Source organism: Canis lupus, chromosome 14 (genome assembly GCF_011100685.1).
Source record: "Canis lupus familiaris isolate Mischka breed German Shepherd chromosome 14, alternate assembly UU_Cfam_GSD_1.0, whole genome shotgun sequence".
Classification (NCBI taxonomy): domain Eukaryota; kingdom Metazoa; phylum Chordata; class Mammalia; order Carnivora; family Canidae; genus Canis; species Canis lupus.
The window spans coordinates 47,195,229-47,221,319 of record NC_049235.1 but is presented as its reverse complement, the minus strand read 5'-3'; the positions used below and the strand labels follow the sequence as shown (position 1 = coordinate 47,221,319).

The 26,091-nt window shown below is 41.4% G+C and overlaps 1 long non-coding RNA gene across 1 annotated transcript; it reads left to right on the top strand.

Annotated features, from left to right (window-relative positions):
- Window positions 1–1,150: 1,150 nt before the first annotated feature.
- LOC119865649 lies at window positions 1,151–26,007 on the top strand. The gene is made up of 2 exons (XR_005369228.1): window positions 1,151–1,437; window positions 25,723–26,007. It is a non-coding gene; the product is annotated as an uncharacterized LOC119865649 (long non-coding RNA).
- Window positions 26,008–26,091: the final 84 nt, after the last annotated feature.

The window sequence follows — 26,091 nt, the reverse complement described above, 5'->3', positions numbered from 1 at the left end:
GAAAACTTCAAGGAAGAGGATGGAAGACTAGAGAAATGAGGCCCACACCTGGAAGCAGCCCCAACACACTTCATTTTTGCTGTCAATTAACAAGAACTGAGTCACATGCAACAGCTAGCTATAGGAGAGGCAGGGAAATGTAGTCACTAGCTGTGCAGGCCACTCTGCAGCTAATCCTTGTTGCTGGAGATTTGGGCCTAATTATGAAGGGCTTAAATGAAGAGATAGGAACTTCTGTAGGCAAAGAGAATCACTGAAGAGCTGAGGAGTGACACGTGGGAGGCAGATTTTAGCTTGATGTAGGATGAAGACTTCCATAAGTGGAACTGACCAAAAGTTAAATGATCGATTTAATGATGAAGTCAGTTTCTCTTCATTAGAGATATTTGAGCAGATGCTGCAGGTGCCACTATCCAGATGTCACAGAGACTGATGAGGAGAGAGTGGGCTGGATTGGACCTTCCCTAGAGGACCCCTGCCATGTCTTAGACTCTGCTCACACTAAATCTCAGTCTCACAGCACTGGTGTGATATGGGTAGATTGGGCAGCCTGCACCTAGAGGCATGGAGACCAGTTGTAAGGATGCGCCAAAATGATGTGGGGCCAGTGGGGACAAAGAGAGAGCAATGGTTGTGAGGTTGGGGAAGAATTACCAGAACTTAGTGTCTACTGGGTTTGGGGATGAGTGTAGGAAAACCAGAAGGCTTAGTGATGACTCCAAGTTTTCCAGTCTGCATAACCACAAAGATGTCACCCAGCCACTAACAGAGATGGGCAAGAGTAAAGCAGGATAGGAAGTGAAGAAGTGTTTGAGGTCCCTGTGCAGTGTCTATCAGGCAGCTGAAAATGCAGGTGTGGAATTGGCCAAGAGATCAAGGTTGGAGGCTTAGATTTGGGAATTGTCCAAATACATAATTTTAAAAATAGGAATTGTCAAGATCACCAAGAAAGAAAGGAGCAGAGGTACTTAGCCTGGCATCTCCAGACTTTTAGAGAACCCACGAATGGGTGTGTGTATGTTTATTAGATTCTCAAAATGATCTATGACTCTAAAAAATGTCAAGAATTACAGCTGTAGAAAGAGAATGTTCTGTCAGAAAGAACAGAAGAATTTGGAGAAAACATTATTCACAGGTGCCAGAGGGAAAATTCATTCCAGAAAGTGGATGTTTGGCCATTTCACATGCTACAGCGATGTCCCATAGAGGATGAGAATTGAGGAATGGCTTTTGGATTGGACAACTGGTGACCTTTAAAGAAAGTCATCTTAGTAGGTGGAGAGGGTGCAATTCAGATCTCAGAGTGTGGAGATGTTGAGTAGGAGGTGAGGACCGAGAGACAAGGAGCACAGGACCCCTCACAAGAAATGTATTTATGAGAGGAAGCAATGGCCTGACGTTTGAGGAGTGACTGGGTTTTTACTTCGTGGAAGACAGGTAAGTCAGCGATGGAGGGGGAAAAGGCATGGCAAAGGAGAGGTAGAGTGAAGGGCTTCAGGAATGGTTCTTTGAGAAAGGACCATGGCCCAGACTGAAGGTCCAGCGGGTGGTGAGTGGGAGGTGGTTGGAAGGGGGCTCAGTTTGGGCAAAGAAAAGTAGAGAGGTGGGAAGCAAAGGAAGTTGAATAAAAATGGCCTTCACAACACCTGCTAAGAGTGGGGAGTCAGGACTGGGATCAGGGGGCTGAGCCAGTGTGTTTGGGACTTGGTGATGTGAGGATGAAACGAGGCCTAAAACATCCCGGCCATGGAACTGCTGCAGGGGTCACGGCCTTAGCCCCTTCTGCCGCCACCAGGCCCGGCACAGGTGCTGCGTGGACCAGCAGGTGCAGGGTGCCTGCTGTCCATTTCCTGCCGCCTCCCTGCTGCTGCTGCTGCTGCATTGCTGTGGCCCAGGCATTCCTGGGGCCCCCACCCCAGTTCTGTGCCTCTGCCCGTGATGTGATTAAATAAGACCTGTGCCTTTAAGGCGTGCCCCCTTCCGCGGCCCTTCCCCCTCCAATTACAGCACTAATTTCAGTAATGGAGCATTAATAGAGTAATGGGCTAGTGAGGCTGGCCTGAAGGAACTGTGGAGCTCAGCACAAATTGAGTAAATAAACCATATATTAGATTTCTAAACAATACTTTTAGTCTAGTCTCCAGGGAAAGAGAGTCGTCAAGACTTACTTAAGTCATCCCTGCAAAGTGTATGTAAAAGAAGCCTCCTTGCAGAGCTTGGTTGTTTGTAGAAGCCGGAAATCTCGCTCTCTCTCCTCCAGGGATTGGAGAGATATGATAGCTGCTCTTCCCACATGTTCCCTTTTCTCGTGATTTCCCAATTTCTCCTACTTAGGCAGATGTAGCAGAGGTGAGAGAGGTGGGAAACCCCAAGGATGCCTCCCTCCTGAGGACCCTGGCAAGTGGCGGGCACAGCACATCTGCCAGGGAAAGGTAGCCCAAGGCAGGTAGTGGTGACAGATGGGCAGTGGAGGAAGGACAGGGGCCAGAGTTAAGAGGAACTTGGGGAAAAAAGGGAAGTTATTAGTAGATGACCTTCCAAAGGGAGGACAACCTTGTATGGCCACTATCGGCAATGTTTTGGTAGGCGTTCCTTTCAGAAGACTAAAGCATAATAACAACATGCAACCATGAGAACTTGTTTCTATGTTGCTTTAATGGATAATGGAAAGAATGAAGGTCTAAGTGTCAGAAGACCAAGGAGGTGGCCTCAGCTCTATTCACTACTAGCTTTAGGAACCTGGACATATAATATTACCTCTCTGTGCCTCAATTTCCTTGTCTGTAAGATGGGGAAGAACAGTGTCTTTCTGCTTGCTTCCCAGAGAGTGATGGGGGGCAGAGGAGATTACATGCTATTTGGGCGGAGGTCCTGCCTACAGTAGTGGGGCGTGCTGCATCTTCTGGTCCTCTAGGTTTCTGCTGCCATGTGGCCCCGCTCTAGCCTCTGAGGGCAAGGAGAAGGTGATTCTGGGAGGTCTGAGTGCTGGTAGGAAGTCCAAAGATCAGGGTCATGAACGTTAACATATTGATCACTTGCTCCACACCCCTGATGGTGACATTTTGAAGCTATGGAGTAGAATTATAGGATTTCAGCATTGTGGCTAAAATCTGCTCTGACTTTGTTTGCTCCTATTGCCTAAGCAAGTCCTGAGTTGAGTTGTGTAGGGTCAAGTGCTGAGAAGAGCACTCTCTCCTTCACAAAGATCCTGCTGGCCTTAGAAGGGCTGATTCACAAAGTGACTTAAGGTGGCTGTGGAAATCCCTAGGGTAAAGCATTGGTCACCAGTGACTGTTCTGCTAAATCTTACAAATGTTCTGGATGTTCTTCTTGCAAGAGATCAACTCCTGAAGGTAAGTTCCTCATGTAGATTTTGTCTACATGGAGTGCAGGTGGGAAGGCAGAAAACAATGGGAAAGGCATGGTGGGTTTGGGACCTTCTTAGTCTTACTTGTTAAGAGCTTGCATTCTGCACTGAGGTCCCCCAATCTTCCCTGCCGCTCCTGCTACCTGCAGGCATAGATTCAAGTTACTAGAGGGTGGATATCAAACTATTTCCTCCTTGGTGACTGGTTTAGATGGGGCTCCTAGCGCAGATTCCCTAATCTCAGACCACAGTCATAGCCCTGGAAGATGCTTTACTACCTATACAACTTTCAAAAGAAACACCCAAATCTGTGTGCTAGTTTCATCCTTTACAAAACAGTACAACCTGAGGGATTCACTTTAATTGTGTACCTACTAAGTACCAAGTCCTCTGAAGTAGCAAAATGATGCAATGAATCACAAACAATATTTATCCTATAGCAACTCTGAAGTTTTACAATTTTACCCAAATCTGCTCTAGTAGAATCAGAAGGTCTGGTACATCCGACCTAGAAAATGATATGCTGTATAAGTCGTTGAGTGTAACATTGCCTCTCTTAGAACTTTTGGGACAGGATGCATACGGCATTCTTGTAGAGACATCCTCTATTCAAATTTTGAGAAGTCTATGCTTTAGGAGAGAAGGAAAACACATCTCTAGCTATATCCTCTGGCTCAGTCTGAAATTCTAATCATGCTGGGCTCAGAGGCTTAAAACATAGGTAGACATTTAATAGCTGTTGATTTGGTGCAATCTGAAACATACTGCCACATGCAGGGACAAAGGCCTTCTAGTAATGCTTACAATAATGGGGCAAAAAAAGAGAAGACCACCTTTTAGGCTCGTGATCTGTAGGATGAGTTGAGGTGGCTGCCTAGATGCCTCAGAACACTTCAGAACCTCTGAACTACACACTGTCTGAGGCTTCTCCCAACACTTAAATCTGTCTAGTTCTATGGGAATGAAACACCAAATGATCTAGAGAGAGGTGTGTATTTCAGAAAAATTGTGACGCAGTGGGCATCATATAAAAGGAGAAGGTGAATGGGGAATGCCATGAACAACAAGGTTTATCTGAGCAGGCCTTCAAAGCCCCAGGTCACTATCCAAGAGGCACCTGTGATTCTGTGCAGATTGGTTCAGGATATCAGCTCAGAATCCTCCTCAACTCTCCTTCTTGTGGTTCTCTTCTGGATGATGGCCACAACTCTATCTTACAGCCCTGCACCTGGTCCTGCCCAGCTCTTCAGAGAGGCCTCTTGTTTGAATGGATGTCTGGTGTGAGGCTTTCCTTTGATCCCTGGTCATTGACTCAGCTCTCTGTGTACTCCTGAATTTGCTTCTCAGGCCAATGTCAGCATCCTACTCTCCACCCCATACATCCCTAGCCCTCTACTCAACAACCCAGACTGCCATATGACTATGGACAGAGTTTGAGAAATGAGAGGAAGGAAGGAAGGAAGGAAGGAAGGAAGGAAGGAAGGAAGGAAGGAAGGAAGGAAGGAAGGAAAGAGAGAAAGAGAGAGAGAAAGAGAGAGAGAGAAAAGAACGGTTGTGTTCGAAACCTAAAATCATGAAGGTTTGTCATATTCCTAAATGAAGGCGAAAAATCAATCTGGGTTGAATCCCCTAAGAAAATATATCACGGAGATTAACAATACGTGATGGGATAGGCACTGAATGTTCTATGCAACTGATGAATTGCTGAACTCTACATCTGAAACTAATGATGTATTATATGTTGGCTAATTGAATTTAAATAAAAATTAAGGAAAAAGCCAGTATGACTCAGATGACCAAGGTTCAAATCCTGGCCCAGCTACTTAACGCCCCTTCTCTGAGCATCTCAAAATGGGAAATGTTAACACCTACCTTACCAGGTTCTTCTGTGTAATAAATAAGATGGAGCAAACTTAGTTTCTGGCACACAGAAGAGACTAAGTATGAGTTCATTTTTCTTTCCCTTTGGTAAACCAGTATCAAGAGATGGTCTCCATGATACTCGATTTTTGAACAGCATTGCAGAGAGAAAAAGCAGTATCAACTTTTAAAATTCCCTTTAAGTGTGCCAACCACGACCTAATGGTCGCCAGGGGTTTAGAGCCAGGGGTTTAGAATAATTAATTAGGTCTACGCTAATTTTTTAAAAGTTCCCAGATGAATATCAGAAAGGGAGACAGAACATGAGAGACTCTTAACTCTGGGAAATGAACGAGGAGTGTTGGAAAGGGAGGTGGGCAGGGGGTGGGGGTGACTGGGTGACGGGCACTGAGGGGGGCACTTGATGGGATGAGCTCTGGGTGTTATGCTATATGTTGGCAAATTGAACACCAATAAAAAAAATAAAAGTTCCCAGATGGCAATGACTTAACTGGCTTAATGTGTTAATGATGGACCTCCTCATTGGGAGTAAAAGTTCCAGAGCTTTGTCCACGGGACCAAGTAATATCACAGCAAATGTGCTGTCATGGGGCTGTGCCTGGTACCTCAATTGGTACTGCCTTTTCTCTTTTTATTATGGAAAATTTTAAGCCTAAACAGTAGTCAAAAGAATAGTATAACAAACCATATTTATCCATCACCTAGCCAATGTTGTTTTATGCATATTCTTACTAACTTGCTATCCTACCAGAATATTTTAAAGCAAATCTCAGATTTCAAGGTATTATATACACATTTCAGTATTTAGTTATACAGAGAAGAACTATTTTTCAAACACAATCACAATGCATTATCACCTCTAAAAATTATTACAATAATTCTTCAATATTATTCAATGTTTAGTTATGTCTCCTCTCCTTCTCTCCAACCGCATACCCCACCATATATAGTTTGCTCATATCAGAATCCAAATAAGGTCCTAAAAGAGGTGAAAGTCTAGCAAAGGAGAAAATGGGCACAAGAAAGAGATTACAACATGGTTGCTCCAGCTGTTGGGTCAATGTTTTAATTTAATTGATGGCTGCTGTTCCACCAGGGCCCACTGCAGTGTCAGAATGGCATTTGTTGAGCCTGGCAAAGAGACAAACCATGCCTATGTGTACTCCTTAGTCTCAGAAGCCAGCACTTTTTTCTTTGATGCTCCTTTGATGTGTTACACTATCCTAATTAGGGTAGTTCAATAAATCAGTCCCTTGGGCATTGACACTTCAACACAGGCCTAATTTGCTAAGCACTGGTAGACATTAACCAGTTGTTGGAAATTTGCTGTGACATTCCTCAAAGATTCACATAGGGATCCTATCCCATCAGTGGTCTTGAGTCCAGATTCTGCTTCAAAAGGTTGATCTCAGATAGTCCATGACTAATAATACATCCCCCAGTCCTTCAGTGGATTAAGCTATTGTTTGCCTAAGGCTCCAGGATGGACAGAGATATGCAAGTGTTAAGTGGTGGCCTCATGGCTCCAAGTTTCCTGTGGTTACTGCCCAGCCTTCAGGATTAATTTGAAGCCTATCTCTGTAGAGAGTCAACTGTCCTGTGCAATCCTCATTCATAACTTCCTGCTACATTGGGCAAGACGCCAAGACACTCATTCTTTGTCTACTAGGTTGAAAGGGGGGGTAAAAAGAGGGGGTGGCAAATTACAGAGGAAGGAAGGGAATTAGGGATGCCTTATCTTCAGAGAGTTCATCCATTCTTTCTCGGCATAGGATAAGAATGGCAAGTCGACCCTGTTGGCGTCCTATGTATCCAGCCTGGGATTGCACAGGAAGGATGTGACACATTTGGGGAAGAGACACTCCCACCTGATACGGGCTTTGGAACTAGCACCTGGGAAAGCCAAATGATAAGACCAACATTTTTTTGGAGCCTTTTCTAAATGCCAACTCCTCTGCTTATGACTTTAAAGGCCATATTTTATTTAAATGTCCCTGCAGCCCTATGGCTCTCTTTGAGTAGAAACTATGATTATTTAGATTTTAAAGAGGATGAAATTGAAACCAGAAAGGGTAAGCCTCTTGCCCGTGATGTGGCCAGCAAGATGCTCACATAGTCTGACCCTGAACCAGCACGCTGCGTGGGGTGATGCAGGATGGGGGGGGTGCAGTTCCCCACCTGTCCTGGGCAGCTGCAGGTGTGATAGTTTTCTCATTGAACTTGCTGCTGTAGTGGATACTGGATCATGCACTAACCTCACAGGGCCAGTTATGGGACTGGCTTTACAAAGTCCAGTGAAATAAAGTGAGATGGAATGAAGTTATGATTACAGAGGAAAAGCCTGGAACTGCTCTAATTGATGTTTAAAGGTAGATGACTTGCAAATTTTAGAACTCTTAACTCCTATTAGCCAGATAGTCCCCACATTCCATGTCATGGCTGATCCTTGACTCCTGTGGGTCTCTTCATCGTGCCTCAAGTGTACGGTGGTCAGCTTTGTTCTGTGATGTGAGGGGTTGCTTCAGCTTTGATCCCTGCCATACACACCTCTTGGGTACTTGCATATATACCAGGCCCTGTGCTGGCTTACAATACTAAGAGAAATAGGTGGCAGCTCCTGTCCTTGACGTGAGCCCTACTGAGGGCTCCTGACAGGAGTCAGCATAGACTGTGCTTAGGAGTGAGAGCCTGGGTCTAATTGACTAAGTTTGGCCCCCAGCTCCTCATTGAGCTTTGGTTTCTTTGTCTATAAAATAGGGACAGCAATGGGACTTTAAATGAGATAATTTCTGTAAAACTTGACCAAGACCCCAGTGTGTAGTGAGCTCAAACAGATATCATCTGTTATTTCCTGACATCTTGGGTTTACCTTCTTTTCATGACAGCTGGGGTTTCCTGGGCTGAGCCACCTGGCCTCTCGAATCTGTGTTTGGTTGCTGACCCCACAGCAACATGATCTCAGTTTTAAACTGGCCCCAAGTTTCAAGACGGTGCAATGGCTCATGTCTCCAGGAGTTCACAACTGAGGCAGCCAGCCTGGGTGATCTCTCTTGGGCTCTGTACCCTGCCCATCCTTGTCAGGCACCACAGTGCCCCACCTCAAGTAATGTATTTGAGGTTTGGTTTCAGGGTTGATGACATATTTTTCTATCAGCTAAAATATTTTTGCTCTTTGATTCCCCCTTTCCAGACAGAACAATCACTTTTTTCTTTTAACTTGAGTGTTAGAGAACTGGAAAAAATGCCTACTTTACATACTAACTTGATAACACTAGGCTTTAATGATACTTGGCTCTGTATGAAGAACCTGTATCTGTAGTAAACTGGTTTCCCTTCTGCCATCCTCACAAGCTTTGCTTATTCATGCCTCTGTGCGTCTGTTGGCTATTTCTCTGTCTTGCACTACTTTCCTGTGTCCAGAGTTTTTCATCGTGCAATACATGTCTCAAGGTTTTATTCCCACTGTGAAGCTGTAGAGCCTTCAGCTCTAGCTTGATTTCTTTCCTCCCCAAACAAGAGAAGCATTCATTGTTTACCTGCAATTTGGCACTTTCCGCACACTTTCTTACATTCAGATTATTCAATAAACATTCAGCAAGCCTCCTAATGTTTTCCAAAGTCTATGCTAAGTGTTTTTCACATATTTTACCTCTTTTAATCCTTTCAACAATCCTGAGAATAGGTATTGTTAATATCCCCACAAATACATGCAAAAATTGAAGTTAGATTCCAGTAGCTTAAATAATTTGTCCATTAAGAAAATGAGAAGACAAGCCACAGACTGGGAGAAAATATTTGCACATCATATATCTGACATGGAATTTGTATCTAGAATATGTAAACAACTCTTACAACTCAACAGTAAGGAGATGAATAGCCCAATTAAAAATAGGCCACATTTCAATAGACATTTTGCCCAAGAAGATATGTGAATGGCTGTTCAGCACATAAAAATATGCTTAACATCATTAACCATTAGGAAAATGCAAATCAAAACCACAGTGAGATGCCATCCCCCCACACTGGGATGGCTATAATTGAAAAGATGGATAATAACAAGTATTGATGGGGTTGTGAAGAAACTAGAACTCTCATGCATTGCTGGTGGGACTGTAAAGTGGTACAACCAATTTGATGAGTTTGGCAGTTTCTTAAGAAGTTAGACAGATACTTAAATCACAAAAATCTACTCCCAGGTGTCTCCCTAAGAGAAATGAAAACCTATATCTACACAAAGATTTATATATGTGAATGTTCATGGAAGCATTATTCATAATAGTCCCAATCCAAATATCCACAGCAGGTGAATGGATAAACAAAACATGGAAATCCATAAAATAGAATACAATTCAGCAATCAAAAGGAATGAACACATGCTAATACATTCTATGAATGGATGGAGCTCAAAAATATTATGCCAAGCAAAAGAAGTCATGTTCAAATGAGCAAATATTGTATGATTCCATTTATATGCAATTTCTAGAAAAGGCAAATTTATTTCTGTTTCTACAGAAAACAGGTCAGTGGTTGTCTGGGGCTGGAGTGAGAATGAGAATTGAGTGAAAGTGATCATAAGGGAGCTTTTGGGGCTGATGGAAACGTTCTAAGGTTGGACTGAAGTGATGTGTGTCTAGCTCTATAAATTCACTAAAATAATTTTATTGAATCCTTTACTTACAATGGATAATGGTATACAAATTATACCTCAGTAATGATGTTAAACAAAGAATCCTTGTCCAAGATTGCACAAGTAGCATCATTGGGATTTGGTTGTGACTTTCCTACAGGGCTCTTCTAGCTGTCTTTTGCATTTGTTCCTGCATGTGGTTTGTCTCCTTGGGAGATAGACAACTCTTTAAGAATGGGAGCATGCCTTTACATCTTTGGGACTCCCTCACCATGTTCTCAACAAATATGTGGAACTGAGTTGATAGCACATCATATTATAATGGGATTATTCTGTACCAGAAGTAACAACGTAGAGCTGCTATTTCTCCAAATGCTGCTCAGAGTGTTGAGACATGAGGGGTAGATAGTCCATCAAAGGCATGCCGCCTGGAGAACAATGTAGTGACAGGGCTGGCTGACAACGAGAGACAAAGAGCTGTGCTGTTGAACACTGCCCAGAGCAACCTGTCTCTTCCTGCTCAGCCCAGCAGACTGTTAAAAGGACCACAAAAGGCTGCTGGGGAGATGACAAGAGCTTAAGAATTTGCTGAATGTGTTACCCTTGATAGTAAGAGTAAACCCGAATGACCTTCCCGGGACACACAGTAGAGATTATTAGCATATAGGACAGACCTGAATCTAGGCAGGAAGGTGGAGATACATGTTTGAAGACTGTCCAGTGGACTCACATGTATTTGACCCCCTCAGTAGAGTTAATGACTTTGTTGGAAATCAATATTATTTTTTTTTCACAATTTAAAAAGGTATTATTGGGAAAATTATTTAGACTTGAAAATGGGAAAAAAAGACTACTGTGTGTCCTTTCCGTGGCTTGCTGGGCATTATCTAATGTACCCTATAAGGTGTGCACTTTTCACTGGCTTTCTATTGATTAGGTTACTTTCTAACCACAGGGGTAGCAGTTAACATGTGGAAAACTTGATAATAATGCAAATGACTCTTGTTCATAGCAAAGCAAATGAATTTCTTCCAGTAGATATAGAAAAGATAACCCCAAACATTACATTTTATTGCTCTTTCAGATATTAACTAGTTTTGCATCTATTAGCAAATTTATGTGACATTCTTGACTGTTTATAGATATCTCTGTTCTTCAAATTCTCCACTGGAATAGTCTTAACATTTTATAGATTCTCCCATTGATGAGCCAAAGAAATCTTTGACACATACTTCTTTTGTATTTGCACAGAGGTTATGTTTTTGACTTTTTGAAGATTATACTTTAGCAGTGTGCATAGCCATAGTTCAGGCTAACTGTGTAGACTGCCATCTGATCAGACCATTCAAGGAGTTTCCCCTCCCCCTCCCACTCCCTACCTGCCTTTAATCTCAAAACTCCCGATTCTTCTATATCCAGCCAGCAGCCACCATTTGCTCCACCAGAAAACTGTCTCTAACCTTTAGACTAGGCCAGATATCTTTGTTCTGTGTGGTCACAAGACTCTCTAGACTTGTTTTCTCATGAAACCATAATGAGATACTCTAAAAAGAAATAAAAACCATAGTTTCATACTGCTTAGAAAAATGAAAAAAAAAAAAACAGTAAGAATATTAGCTCTCAGGGTGCTTGAGTGGCTCAGTTGGTTGAGTGGCCCTTGATTTTGGTTCAGGTCATGATCTCAGGGTTGTGAGATTGAACCTCACATTGGGCTCCACACTGAGCACAGAGCCTGCTTGAGATGCTTCTCCCCACAACCCTGCACTTCTCACATGCATGCATTTTCTCTCACTAAAAAGGAGTACTATCTCTCAAAGTCTAGGACATTTATTTGCTATCTCTCTTGTGATAGGGATTTGATACCTTACCCATGCCCCCACCTCCACCACTTGAATTTGCTAGGCCCTTAGAATATGAATGGGAGTAATCTATGTCCTGTCCAAGCAGAAGCTTTAAAAGCCCATATAGTGCCTCAGCCACTGTTCTTTTCCTTCTGCCATGAGAAGAGCATGTCCCAGATAGAAGGTGGTTTCTTTAACTTGCATCTCAGAGTGAAGAAGGTATTGACTAGATCTGTAGCCATCATGCAAAGGACATGTAATATGAGAGAGAATAAACCCTAAGATGTTTAAACCAATGAGATTTGGGGATTATTTGTTTCTGCAGCATAACCTAGCAAAAACTGACTAATATAGCAACACTCATCTCAAGTGTGCTTGTTATTAAAAACAATAACAAAAAATAATCTAAGCATTTAGCTCAATCCAGAAAGAGAGAGAAATATAAGGGAAGCAGGAGGGAGGTAGCATAAAATTTAAAGCAAAATTAACTAATTAGAAAAGTAGAGAAATGATAATAAACTCAAAATCCATTCTTTCAATAGGGCCAGTTATGCTGGCAAATTCCTTCAAGTATAATCAAAATAAAAGGAGAAAAAAAGAGAACCTCTAAAATAAAAAATCCCATATAAAAAATATTAATAGCAGGAAGTGGATTTGGGCAAAGATACAAAAGAGATTATGAAAACTTTTAAGAAAATACAATGTATATCTCTATGTTGATAAGTTTCAAAGTCCTGACTAAATTAATTTTTAAAAATGAAAACACAAATGGTCAAGTTTGTGTAAAAGATATTGAAAGTCTACATAGAACAAAAAGCATGGAAAAGATAGAAAATATTGTTGAAGACCTACTGTTAAAGTACTGGATCTGAGAGAATTTATCTGTAAGTGCTTTAATATTTTCTTTCTTTTAAAGGAATTTATTTATTTATTTATTTATTTATTTATTTATTTATTTAAGAGAGAGAGAGAGAAAGAGAGAGAGCACAAGTGGTGGGGAGGGGCAAGGGTAAAAGGAGAAGCAGACTGCTGAGCAGGGAGCCCGACTCGAGGCTCAATCCTAGGACCTTGGGATCATCAGCCAAAGGCAGATGCTTATCTGACTGAGGCACTCAGGTGCCCCTCTGCCCCAAAATCCTCTTAAAAGGTAATAAAAATTTTTTAAATTTAAGTAAGCATCCTGAAATTAGTATCTTGAAAATAATAGCATAAAAATAAGAAATATTTTCCATCAAGTCAGAAAATAAGACAAAGATAGCTACTGTAACCATTATTATTAAGCATTTTTCTGGAACTTAAAGAAAGGCAATAAGAAAATTGAATGAGAGGAATAAACACTGATAAAAAGGAAAAGATATTTTTTGCAGAAGTTAATTGCCTACCTGGAAAAATTAAGAAAAATAAAATATGCTATAGAGTAAAATAAGGTCGACAGGATTTAAAAACAAAAATATGGAGCTTCTGGGTGGCTCAGTAGGTTGTGTCTGCTTTTGGCCTAGGTCATGATCCCAGGAGTGTCAGGCTTCCTCCTCGGTGGGGATCCTGCTTCTCCCTCTCCCTCTGCCCCTCTTCTGCTCATGCTTGGTCTCTCTCTCAAAAAGGTAAATAAAATCCTTAAAAAAAAAACAGAAAAAAATAAAAGAGTCATGAAAAAGTGTATATACACGTGCACACAGTCTTGGTGTATGTAATATCCTGACACAAAGAGAGAAAACATTGATTAATTCTAATTGATTTTAATAAAACTTCTACATAGCAGAGAACACAGTAAATAAAACTGACAGGCACATGATAAGCTGAGAAAAATATTTGAAACCCATCCTAAATATTAATTTCTTTGATAAAGAACTCTTGAAAATTGTTAGACACTTTCCTTCAATCAATAAATATTGACTGAGCACTTATTCTTTGCCAGGCAGTGTTGTAGTTGCTTGGGAACATAAATGAACAAGCAAACACAATTCCCTGCTATGATAGAGCTTACTTCCTCGGGTAATTTATTTTTAAAAATGCAAATACTAATAAAAAATGAAAAAAAATATTGACTTCCACTAGCAATTATAGAAATGTGAATTAAGTGTTTTAATTTTTCACTTTTTAAATCAGTAGAGATGTTAAAAAATTGGTTATATTCAATGTTGTCAAGAGTATGGGAAACACATACTCATATATGCTTCTGGGAGGAGTATAAATTGGTAGAAACTTTCTGAAAGGCTATTTGATAATCTTAAGAAGGATGATTAGCAATTCCCCTTTAGAAATTTATACCAAACAAATAAATAATTGCAAAACCAAATTATCTACAAGGATTTTATTGCAGAGCTATTTATAAGAACAGAAAAGTTGGAAATAATCTAATTTGGTGTACACACACAAGATGGGCTGACCTATAGAATTTGTATTGTATTGTAGAAAAATATGCAGCAATACAGAAATATTTTTAAGTTAAAATAGTATATACTGAATTGTTCAATTTTAAATAAAACGTATATATATATTTAGAAAGTTTGAAAGATAGACATTAAAATATTAAGGTTCTGTCTTAGTACAATTTGAAGTGTCTTTAATTTTCTTGTGATTTAGGTGGTATGGATTTTTTTCAGTTTATTTATTTTTAAAGATTTTTTTTTATTCATGAGAGAGGCAGAGACATAGGCAGAGGGAGAAGCAGGCCCCCCGCAGGGAGCCCGATGTGGGATTCCATCCCAGGACCCTGGGGTCACACCCTGAGCCAAAGGCTGATGCTCAACCACTGAGCCACCCCGGTGTCCCTGGAGTTTTTCAATTTAAAAAACTATCATTTTCTTCAAAGCTAATGTATAAAGATATCCATATGCCTTAGAGGTCATATATTCTGTGGGATCCTCTTTTTGCAGATACAGTTCCCGGGTTTCATAGTGATCTCCCTTAAACCCTTAAATCCTCTCAGGCCTGACAAAAGGCTGCCAGGAGAGACAGGCTCTGATCAGGGATCAGGGTAAAACAGGTGAGATGAGTCGTACAAGTGTGGTGTTGGAACCCATATTTACTTAAATTTTTGATATTGTTTATTGTAGATATTTTTTGAATTTGTTTGGCTTTTAAAATATTGCATTTACATTAAAACATTTCCTTTTTTAAAAAAGATTTTATTTATTTGAGAAAGTGAGAGAGAGAGCGCAAGCAGAGGCAGAGGGAGAGGGAGAAGAGAAGTAGGTTCCCTCCTGAGCAGGGAGCCTGATGGTGGGGCTTGAACCCAAGACCTGAGCCGAAGACAGATGCTTAATTGACTAAGCCACCCAGGTGCCCCAAAGCATCACTTTTCTTGACTGCTGATTCTTTGGCACCCCCTCCAAACTGTGCCCCAAGGTGAGTGAGGCCTTGCTCCCTGAGAGCCCTCTGTACCCTACACACTCCACGAACAGCAGCCCCACACATCCTGCTTCTGCCTGCCATCCGGCCGCTGCTGCTCCATCCTGGCAACCTGGGACCAAACACTGGTGCTCTGAATGGAGTGAGGGAGGCCAGCAGGCCCAGGCACTCGGTGAGCACTTCCTTTGGCCTGGCCTTTGTGCAGAGCACTTTCCCAGCATTATCTGAGTCCTCCCAATAGCCTGATAGGTTGGGGAGCAGAGATCCTATGTGTCCCTCACTATCATTCTGCCCCCTCAATAACAGACTTCCCTAATTGCAGAGGGGTACATGAACATCCACGGTAAAGGCCGCATTGCCCAGGCTCTCTTGCAGCCAGGTGTGGCCATGGGATTAAGTTCAGGACAAAAGAAAGTTAGGGGCCATGTCTATAGGGGAAGGCTACTCCCTTCATCTCTCCTTGCCTACTTCTTCTGTGTGGAATACGAGTGTGAGGACTGGGGCTGCAGCATCCATCCTGGGCTAGAATGGAAGCCACCATTGAAGACTGTGGAACAACCAGGTGGGAAGACTGACTGCTTCATCGTGTGGAATCTCCATAGCAGGCCGCGATTGCTGTGTTCTATGAGAGAGATATAGGCTTCTATCTCGTTAAAGCCACTGTTATCTTAGGTTTCCTGGGACTCACAGATCAACCTAGTCCTAATTTATTCTGATAGATACTATTATTAAGTCCCCTTTGTAGATGAGGGGGCTAGACTCAGAGAAGTTAAGCACCTTTTACAAGTTTGCACAGTCATTAAGTGACAGATCAGAATCTGAAACGAGGATCTGACTCCAATGCCCTAGCTCTTAATCCTATGTGATTAAAGTTCCCTGCTCCAGGAAGATTTCCAGCCCTGAACAAAGGGCTTGGAATCCTAGATTTCAGGTGCTCATTCCTATGCTTTCCTCCAGCCAAAGTCCTAAACCCTTCTGGGGCTTCAGTGGTTGAAAATGGCTTAGCAGGAGAACAGGAAGAGAGAACAGGACAACAGAACTTCCTTGCCAATGTCTTCTGGGTTACCTCCCATACCTTGCTCTGTCACCAGACCACCATGTGACACAGGCACTGTTTATGTGCATTGAGTTTTAGGGATCATCCATCATCATTTCCTAGGACAAAGTTACTCTGCTCTTGCATCAGTGTGAGTGGTGGGGGTGGGGCGGAGGGAGGGCTGCATCCCTGCAAATGCTTCAGAAATCCCATCATCTTAAGACAGTCTCATGAACACCGTGCAGCCCTGTGGTATTTTGACATTGGTTGTCTCTGCATTGTTGAAGTAACTCAGCACGTTGGCATGCGTTTATCCCCCCAGGTCAGGGCATTGCTAAAGGAAGTTCATCGCCTCTGCTTCTTCAGTAACTGATGTCTGATGCATCAGCCGAATGCATTTCAGGCTTATAAGCATTTCCCCCCAATCTACAGTCAAAAAAGCTTTCACCATCTCCCCTTCCCCCATGAGTGACCAGTGTCTCAGCATTAATGCATCTGATGGCACCGAGCCGTGGTGGCCAGAGCGAGGACAGTCGCCAAGCAGGGATTGAAATCACTTTTTTATTTACATTATTACTTTTCCACAGCTTGGTTTTTTGCAGGCTTTTGATCTATTAGGCTATACTATTTAGTCCAGACTGAATCTTTGAATTGCTTTACTTTTTCATCTAAAATCATCAAAGACCTAAAAAAAATAAAAAAATAAAAAAAATAAAAAAAAAATAAAATCATCAAAGACCTTGATAAACCTGTATAATTAATCAAAATATTCATCTATGGTGTCGATTTATCAGGTCTAATAGTGAAGCACTGCCTCAGTGTAGAAATGCTCAGTGCTCAATGTAGAAGACAATTCATACTTTCTCAAGTGTAGACTTTGTTGGTGATTCTTTTGTGAAGAGTAATCATTGTTATTTTAGGAAAGGCCCTGAGTTTATCTAACTCTTATTAGAGCTGAACGAGTTTGTATTTCTACCATAGAATACTAGTGTGAAACCCAAACCTTCTTGTAAGGTAAACTCATATTGTCCTTTAGACATGTCCAGTTATGGCATTAATAATTGCAGATTGTCTTGGATAAAACACATATTTAGTCTTTATAAGAGATATGAAAATAGGATTATTACTCTTCATTATTGCAAATATTAGGTTGTATTTACTGCCAAACTTTTTTGACAGGTTCTTTTTTTTTTTTTTTTTTGACAGGTTCTAAGAGGTAAATTTTAAGTATGTTATAATCATTTTCAAAGTGCAAGCTGCCACTTCTGGTTCATGGCATTTCTCCTTCACACGTTGATAAAACAAATGGAGACAAGAGGAATCAAAGCAGAGCTGGAGGGATTTGTTAGGACAGAAATTCTGATTTGTTCATTATGATTCTCAGATGACCAGGAAGTAATGATCCACTGGATCTTTCTTTTGATGTATAAGATGGGAAATTTTCTAGCACAATATCTTAGTCTAGGAAGAGCAGCCCTAAATGTACTACTAATTGAAATATTTTCTAATTTCCTTTGTCCTTTCTTATTTGATTCATTGGTTATTTAGGAGTGTATTAATTTCCACAACTTTTGAATTCCCTGAAGTCCTCCAGTTATTCCTTTATATTTTCATTCCATTAGATCAGAAAACATACTTTGTGTGGTTCAGTCATTTAAAATTTGTTGAGACTTATTTTTTTAAGATTTTATTTATTCATGAGAGATAGAGAGAAAGAGAGAGAGAGAGAGAGAGGCAGAGATGCAGGCAGAGGGAGATGCAGGCTCCATGCAGGGAGCCCGATGTGGGACTCGATCCCAGATCCTGGGATCATGCCCTGAGCCAAAGGCAGACACCCAACAGCTGAGCCACCCAGGGATCCCTATTGAGACTTATGGCCTAACATATGGTGTATCATGGGGAATTTCCTATTTATATTGAGAAGAATGTATAGTCTATTGTTAATGGTTAAAGTGTTCATAAATGTCTGTTAAGCCTATTTGGTTCAAGTCTTCTGTTTGCTTATTGATGTTCTGTGTAGTTGTTCTATTCTTAATTGAAAGTAGAGTGGTGAAGTCTCCAACTATTACTGTTGGATTGTCTATTTCTCCTTCAATTTTGACAGTTTTTACTCCTATATTTTGTGGTTTATTGTTAGAACATATAGATATTTGTAACTGTCATATCCTCTTGATGGATTTATCCTTTTATCATCGTGAAATGTCCTTCTTTGTCTCTGGTAATAATTTTGTATTAAACTCCACTTTGTCTGCTATTAGGATAGTGACTCCAGAAATCTTTTGTTTAGTGTTTGTGTGGTATAATTTTTCCCATCCTTCTATGCTCAAACAATTTGTGTCTTTGAATCTAGAGTGTTTCTCTTAAATGAGTGAAAATATCAGTGAGGGTGACAACATGAGAGACACCTAACTCTGGGAAATGAGCAAGGCATAGTAGAAGGGGAGGTAAGTGGGGGGTTGGGGTGACTGGGTGATGGGCACTGAGGGGGGCACTTGGCGGGATGAGCACTGGGTGTTATGCTATAAGTTGGCAAATTGAACTCCGATTAAAAAAAATACAGTGTTTCTCTTGTAGAAAGCATATAGTTACATCATATTTTTTGCTCATTCTGCCAATCTCTGCCTTTTAATTGGTACTCCAGCTGGGGAAGATAAGGTGTAAAAGTAGGGTTTTAGTGGGGGATTGAAGAATGAGGACAACTCTGTGGAAAAGATCAGACTTTAAAACTGTTTAGACATTTTTACTGTAATTACTTAAAAAGTAAACTTTGAAGGATGGAGGAAGAAGGGTGTGGGGAAGTGGAAGTTCTAACCTTGCTTTCTAAAATAGAGTTTTTATGTAATAACCATGGATTATTTAACTATAAAGATTTATGTTAAACTAAACAGAAGTAGTGGTACCTTTTGGAAATAGCTTCTCCAGATCAGCCTTAGAATTAAACAATTTAGATGAACACAAGTGTTATGGGCTAAATTGTGTCCTCTTCCCCTTTAAGTTCATATGCTGAAATCCTAACAATCGGGGCTTCACAATATGACTGTATTTGGGGCCAGGGCTGTTAAAGAAGTAATTAAGGTAAAATGAGTTCATATGGGTGGGTGCTGATCCAATATGGCTGCTGCCATTCTAAGAAAAGATCAACGCACAGACGTGCACCTGCACAGGGAAAACCATGCAAAGACCCAGAGAGATGGAGGCCATCTGAAGACTAAGAAGAGAGGCCTCAGAAGAAACCAAATTTGCTGACTTCTAATCTTGGGCTCAATCTTGGACTTCTGGCCTCCCAAACTGTGAGAAAATGAATTTCTCTTGTCTGAGTCACCCAGACTGGGGTATTTTGTTAACAGCAGCCTGAGCAAACTAATTCAAAGGTATTACAGATGCATAAAACACTAGAACTTAACCTGATGTTAAAGCTGGGAAATACATTCAGTCAGGTTGGGAAACAACCGTTTACTTATTCCAAATCAATGGTTTTTTTTAAATAGTGGGAAGTTTAGGATTATCTTCCTATCAGTTTGAGTAAATACAGTAGTAATATGTTCAACCAAAGAACCCTAATCATATTCTGACAAACAATTGCTAGGATTGTGATCTGATTGAACTAGTTTGAGTTTCTATCCCATGGTTTGGGCTGCAGACATACTCAGAGATCACCCTGGACTTCCCAGATAATGTATTCTCTGTGAGTGTCAAGATTGTTTTTATAATTAGATGTTATCTTTTGTAACAGACCATGTTCCAAGCTGCAAAGCAACCAGAATTCATTATACATGTTTAAGCAGGAGAAGGATTTACTGAGGGATATGAGGAAACTCACAGAATTAGGGGGAAGGTGACAGGAAGGGGAGGGAAGCTCAGCGTCCAGAAGCCATACCCAAACCCTGCAGGCGGAATCACCTGTCTGACCAGGAGACTACTAACTCTGCTGCTGCCAAGCACAAAGCACCTGAGATTCACTTTTACTGCACCAGCTTCTTCCACCTGTTTTGAAGCCTTTTCTGCAATAAGATCTTCTGGAAAGTCTTTCCCAAGTGTCCCTGATTGGCGGATGTTTGAGTAACATGCTGTGTTCTAGCTGCAAGGGAGGCAAGTAACTTCAGTTCTAACTTCTACACTGGGAGGCTCAGATATGTCAACATCATTTAAAAGTTGATGGGGTGGCAAGAATATGACAAATGTCCACTGCAAGCCTGGAGTTCTTCTTTCCTACTACCACACTATGCTGTCTTTAATGTCTAAGTCTCTAAAACGACAGAATTAATGTTTGACAAATACAAGTGATGATGAACAAGGCCAACAAGTCAAGTATTTTCAATCAGATTCGCCCCAAAGCTTTATATAAGATTTCCTACAATCAACACATGTTTAATATTCTCAGAACATTTAATAATGTTTGCTAATAAATGAATAAATGTGATCATGTAAAGTACTCTTTTTTCTCAATGAGAACAAGAACTATTGAACCCAAATTGTTGGATTGTGTTTCTAGCTCATTTTCACACCCCCTAATGGGTGTTCTTCTTACTCAAGAACATAGTTTATCTATTACTATGGCAACTTTGCTTCCCAACAGAAACAATGGGACAAAGATCCCAACAAAGGATCTTGGTAATTGTTTTTGGGCATGAGGAGCCAGCTGATAGATGATGCTCAAATATTAAAATAGCCATTTTGGTGGTTGGTGAGGATAAGAGAATATTTCAAGTCAAGACTCTTCAAGAAAAGCATGATATGGCCATGGTATGTACCCATGGCACAATGGGTATAGTATTTACTTTAAGGAGAAGTTGTACAAGCACTAGTTAATTCATGTATTTATTCAATGTTCTATCTTTTTTTTTTTTCAATGTTCTATCTTAACAAACATTTCTTGAGCCCCTACCATAGGCCAGACACTGAACCAGGCCCTTACATTAAGTTCCACAAAGACTTTGCAGTTCAATAGCACGAGATATAGGTAAGCAAAACAATTCAATAAAAGTTAGAAATCTTAGGACAGAAATCTAGGAATGTTCTTAGCCACACACTACATTATGATTACACAAAAAGAAGTAAATATAACTCTTCCTTTCTGAAGTACAGAGTAGTGACGAAGAAGTCATATATAAGTATCTTGTCCCCAGTGCAGATCTCTGCTGATAGTGCTTTGAAATCTGCTACATCTGCTTTCCTGTTTAAGGGTTTAACTTCACTTTGCAAGCAGTAAAATGTCAATATGCACATAAAGCCCACGAGATAGAAAATTTCATATAAATACAAAGGGAAGTAACACAACTACATTAGCTTGTGTACAGAACGGCCTTATAATGAGAATATCTCAGCTCATTTCTTTTCCCATTCTCTCCTAAGCTTCTAATCATTTACAAGGAATTTCAAAACAAAGCCACGTATACTCTAAAATCTTCTGAGAAATCTTTAAGACCCCTCTTCAGAATTCCTCCTGAATTTCATTCCTCTCCCAAGGGAGGAAGGCATCACTTTATTTGATGGTACATTATTTATTTATTTTTGTCCGTCTCCTGCCCTGCACTGTGTCTTCTTTTCTTTCCCTGGCACCTAGGCCCCAGAAGATGGGCAATCATCTCAGAGTGAATGCACACATAATGGAATAAATGAATGGACTCCTTATCAACCAGCAAAGCATGAAGAACAGTTTTCTTTGTTAAAGATTTTATGTTTTTTTAAGGATTTATTTATTTATTCATGAGACACACACACACACACACACAGAGAGAGAGAGAGAGAGAGAGAGAGGCAGAGACAGAGGCAGAGGGAGAAGCAGGCCCCTGGCAGGGAGCCTGATGTGGGACTCGATCCCGGATCTCAGGATCATGCCCTGAGTTGAAGGCAGATGCTTAACTGCTGAGCCACCCAGGCATCCCATGGGCAGTTTTCTAGTAGGCCTAACAAGTTTAGAAATTGGGCAGTGTTGGTTGGAATCTGCCTCTGCTACCTGTTGGTTTCTGGAATTTGAGCAACTCATATCATTGTTCTAGGCCTCAGTAGTTTCATCTGTGAGATGGGAGTAATTAATAGAACACATCTCACGAACTTGCTGTGAGAATGAAGTGGGACAATATGTGTAAAAGATACAGCACATACTCTGCAACACCGCCAAACTCATGGCTGATCCTCAGGAAGTGGTGGAAAGAGTCCTCGAGATTGGTATTCCAGTGGATAATGAAGTGCTTTCCTGCAGCAAGCACTCTTGCTTTTAGGGACACTGAACTTTCTGGGTGGAAAAAAATTTATATTTGGCTCTTGTCTGCTGCTTCCTTTGCCACATATTCCTTCATAATATAGAATCCACACCTCTGCCTGTCCCAAATCTGAGTGTATCTTTGACCTTCGAGGAAGTAGCACTTTTTCTTACTGCTATAGTTCAAATTCTTCTTTCTCTGCCTCTCACTCCCCTAGAGGGGTATGTAATAAAAAAATGTCCCCAGCTTATTTTGAAAGCCCAGCCTCCTAATTCATCCTGAAACACAGAAATCTGATAAGCTGACTTCATTAAATTAAGAACCCCATATCACTCCACCACAAAGTTTGAGGAGTAGAGGAAGCATGTGCTGGTTAGGTGGGTGGTGAGGAACCGCAGAAGATGCCCCCACTTCTACACCAAACACAAACACACATGCTGTCTTAAAACAGCCAGAATTATTTTTCCTGTTTCTTCTCTACTAGATGCTCATTCTGAAATTGGACCAAGTGGAAAAACACAAAGCCCTTCAGATTTGTCCAATTTTGTAACATTAAATTGGGATGAAGCATGTGATGGGGGTGGGGGTAGTTTCATAATATAGTAAGTGGAACCTTTTAGCTTCAGTAAGTGAGTCTGACTCAGGAATGTAGGCGATTGTATCTCAAAAAAAATCAATATTAAGATGCACAATTGCTCCCCTGGTATCGAAAGAATTAGTTGATCTACATGCTAAATGACAAGCCTCTTGATAACAGGGATTATGCGACCTGCCTTTCCAGCCAGGGCTGCTGGGGACTGTCCCTTAGGTCCCTAAGGCAGAGATAATCTAATTACAACAACAAAGACCAGGTCCATTTGAGGAGAAGGCAACTGTGGGGGTGGGACTGGGGGGTCGGAAGGTGATGGTGGGCGTGCAGGACCCTGTTGGGTCTTGTGTTAGCAGGGAGGGGCTCACGCAGAACAAAAGCATGTAGGTGGGGAATTGCTGGGGAGTGAGGCCCAGAGGGGAGGGAGGGAGTGCAGAAAGGGTGGACAGAGGTCACCTCTAAAACATGACTTAATCTCCACTTTGGCTCCACAAACACTGCCACGCTGGCTCCCAGACTCCGGCCAGACTTGACGGAGCAAGTGAGCAAGGCTCCAGACGTTCAGACACTCGGAGGCCCTCCGGCCAGTCACAGGAGAGAGAGAGGGGTCTGGGAAACACACGTGGGTCTCTGTGACCCAAGTCCTTTTCTTCCTCTGTCAATCGCCCACCGGCCGTGGGATGAGAGGCTCCAAGAACTGGGCCCCAATGGCACTGCCACCTGACCATGGCAAGAGAGAAATAAGGCCCGGTGCTACACTTTACAGGGAAATGAACCTCTCTCATTTAAAGGACTGTGCTGTTTTCTGATCTCATGTCCTTCTCATGTCTTTGGTGGTAGATACCCCTTTTAAAAAGTTTTGACTTTTTGAGATGATGGGGATAGTGGCTAGGAGGGTTTTTTGCTTTGGCTTTTGTTTGTTTTCAGTGCGCTTACCTGGTATGATAAGAAATTTCCATGGATTGCAGAGGGCCTGCGTGGCTCAGTGGTTGAGCGTCTGCTTTTGGCTCAGGTCGTGATCCCAGGGCCCTGGGATGGAGACCCCCAGTGGGCTCCCCACAGGGAGCCTGCTTCTTCCTCTGCCTGTGTCTCTGCCTTTCTGTGTGTCTCTCATGAATAAATAAATAAAATCTTACCCCCCAAAAAATTGTTAAAAAAAAAGTTTCCATGGATTCCAAAAATGTTTGTCTCTGAAATTTGGTCAAACCAAAAATCTATGAGACTGTAGTCTTGTCAAACAGACTTCTTAGCAAATGTTTGTTGAAATTTTACCTTCACGGTTTCTTTTATTTTATGGAGAAAAATGGACTCAAATCAATCTTTGTTGCTAGTTTCTGTATCCTTCACATCTTATCACTCCCAAGGTGAAAAGGTGCTTCCAGTATCCTGGAATTCTAAAGCACTGAGGCATTCATTAGGTCAGGAGTTTTCTCATTATGAAAGGCAGAAGGGCCTTTCTATGAGATCAGGTCCTTTAGAACTTCAATGTGTACCACCAGTGTAGACTAAAGCATAGGGGCTCTGACCTTGGGGCAATGCGGGCCCAGAGGCCTACCTTCTAGGCCTTTTCCTCAAGTGCCCCCACCACCTCTGGGGAGCCTGAGTCCTTCATGTGTCCTTGGGCTGTGAGCAGGAATGGGTACAGACAAGTCCTCTGTCAGGCTGCCCATTTCTGGGCCAGTGTGAGGTCCTCCTTTTCTCTCCCTGGCATTTCACGATATGGAGAGGCCAAACTGACCCATCACTGAAAAATAAGATTTCAAACCCTAAAAAGCTAAGTGTATGTGAGGCAAACCTTCCCAGGCCCGGGGCAGTGGAGATACTGGGTGATGATTTAGTATGATTTGTTTGAGGGGACACTCCTACGTATCTAGGGGAGCTATCAGGTTGTGTCCAGGAAAACAGCTTGAAGGTTCTGTCCATATGGGCCCTCAAAGTGGGAAATGAAGTAATGTTGCTGGGGCAGGCGGTGGGTGATGGAGACAAAGGGGCTTTGATTATCTATCTGACAGTTCTATTGGGAAGCACTAATGGTCTAACTTGAAAAGGAAGTAGAAAAATAGGTGAGGAAGTCTTTTTTTTTTTTTTTTTTTTTTTTTTTTTGTGAGGAAGTCTTAATAGTGCTAGAAGATCCTGACTTTGTATTCTTCTTGCCCCCAACCTCTCACACAAATTCCTGAGTTTCTTAGAGATGGCCACTGTATAAATAATATATCAATTTAGTATTATTTTTAGGGGCACCTGGGTGACTTAGTGGTTGAGTGTCTGCCTTTGGCTCAGGTCGTGATCCTGGGGTCCTGGGATCCAGTCCTGCATGGGCCTCACCTCAGGGAGCCTGCTTCTCCTTCTGTGACTCCCTCTCTATGCTTCTGCCTCTCTCTCTGTCTCTCATGAATAAAATCTTTTTAAAAATTTAGTATTATTTTTATTCAAAGTAATATGGTGGTAATTGTTGTGTTTTCTTTTTTGACAAGAACAACTGTGGATTTTTGTTAAAGGGAAGAAATTGTGAACATTTTTTGGATAAAAACCTAAAGCAAAACATTTTTAAATATTATCTATATCGGACTTCCTTGCTGAGTTCCGAGGACTAAATCCTAGAAGAGATGACAGTTAACATCTGCTTAGCTTGAGTAAAGACTATACTTGGAAGGCTTAACACTCTCTTTCCTTGATTTATTGAAATGCCAAGAATTTATATCAAACTGATTTGCTTAGGCATGCACTTGGGTCTGGTTTTTAGAAAATGCTACTTTTGTCTGAACATCACTATGATTGAGTTTTTTTGTTTGTTTGTTTTGTTTTTCAAATTTATTTATTTATTCAGAGAGAGTGAGAGAGAGGCAGAGACACAGGCAGAGGGAGAAGCAGGCTCCATACAGGAAGCCCGACGTGGGACTCGATCCAGGGTCTCCAGGATCACACCCCAGGCTGCAGGAGGCACTAAACCGCTGCACCACCGGGGCTGCCTATGATTGAGTTTTGAAGGAGATTGTGACTGAAGGAATGAGAAGAGAAGAAACAAAGGAGAGGGGGTCTTCAAGCCCCACTTTTTGTCTAACTGTAATAAAATATGCATGTACATTTAAAAATTAAAGCTATATTTACTATTCATGTTGACTCTAATGTCAATTATTGAAAATTTATTCTATCTCCACTATTCTTGGGGGTACCTAGTTGGGGAGAAAAGACTAGC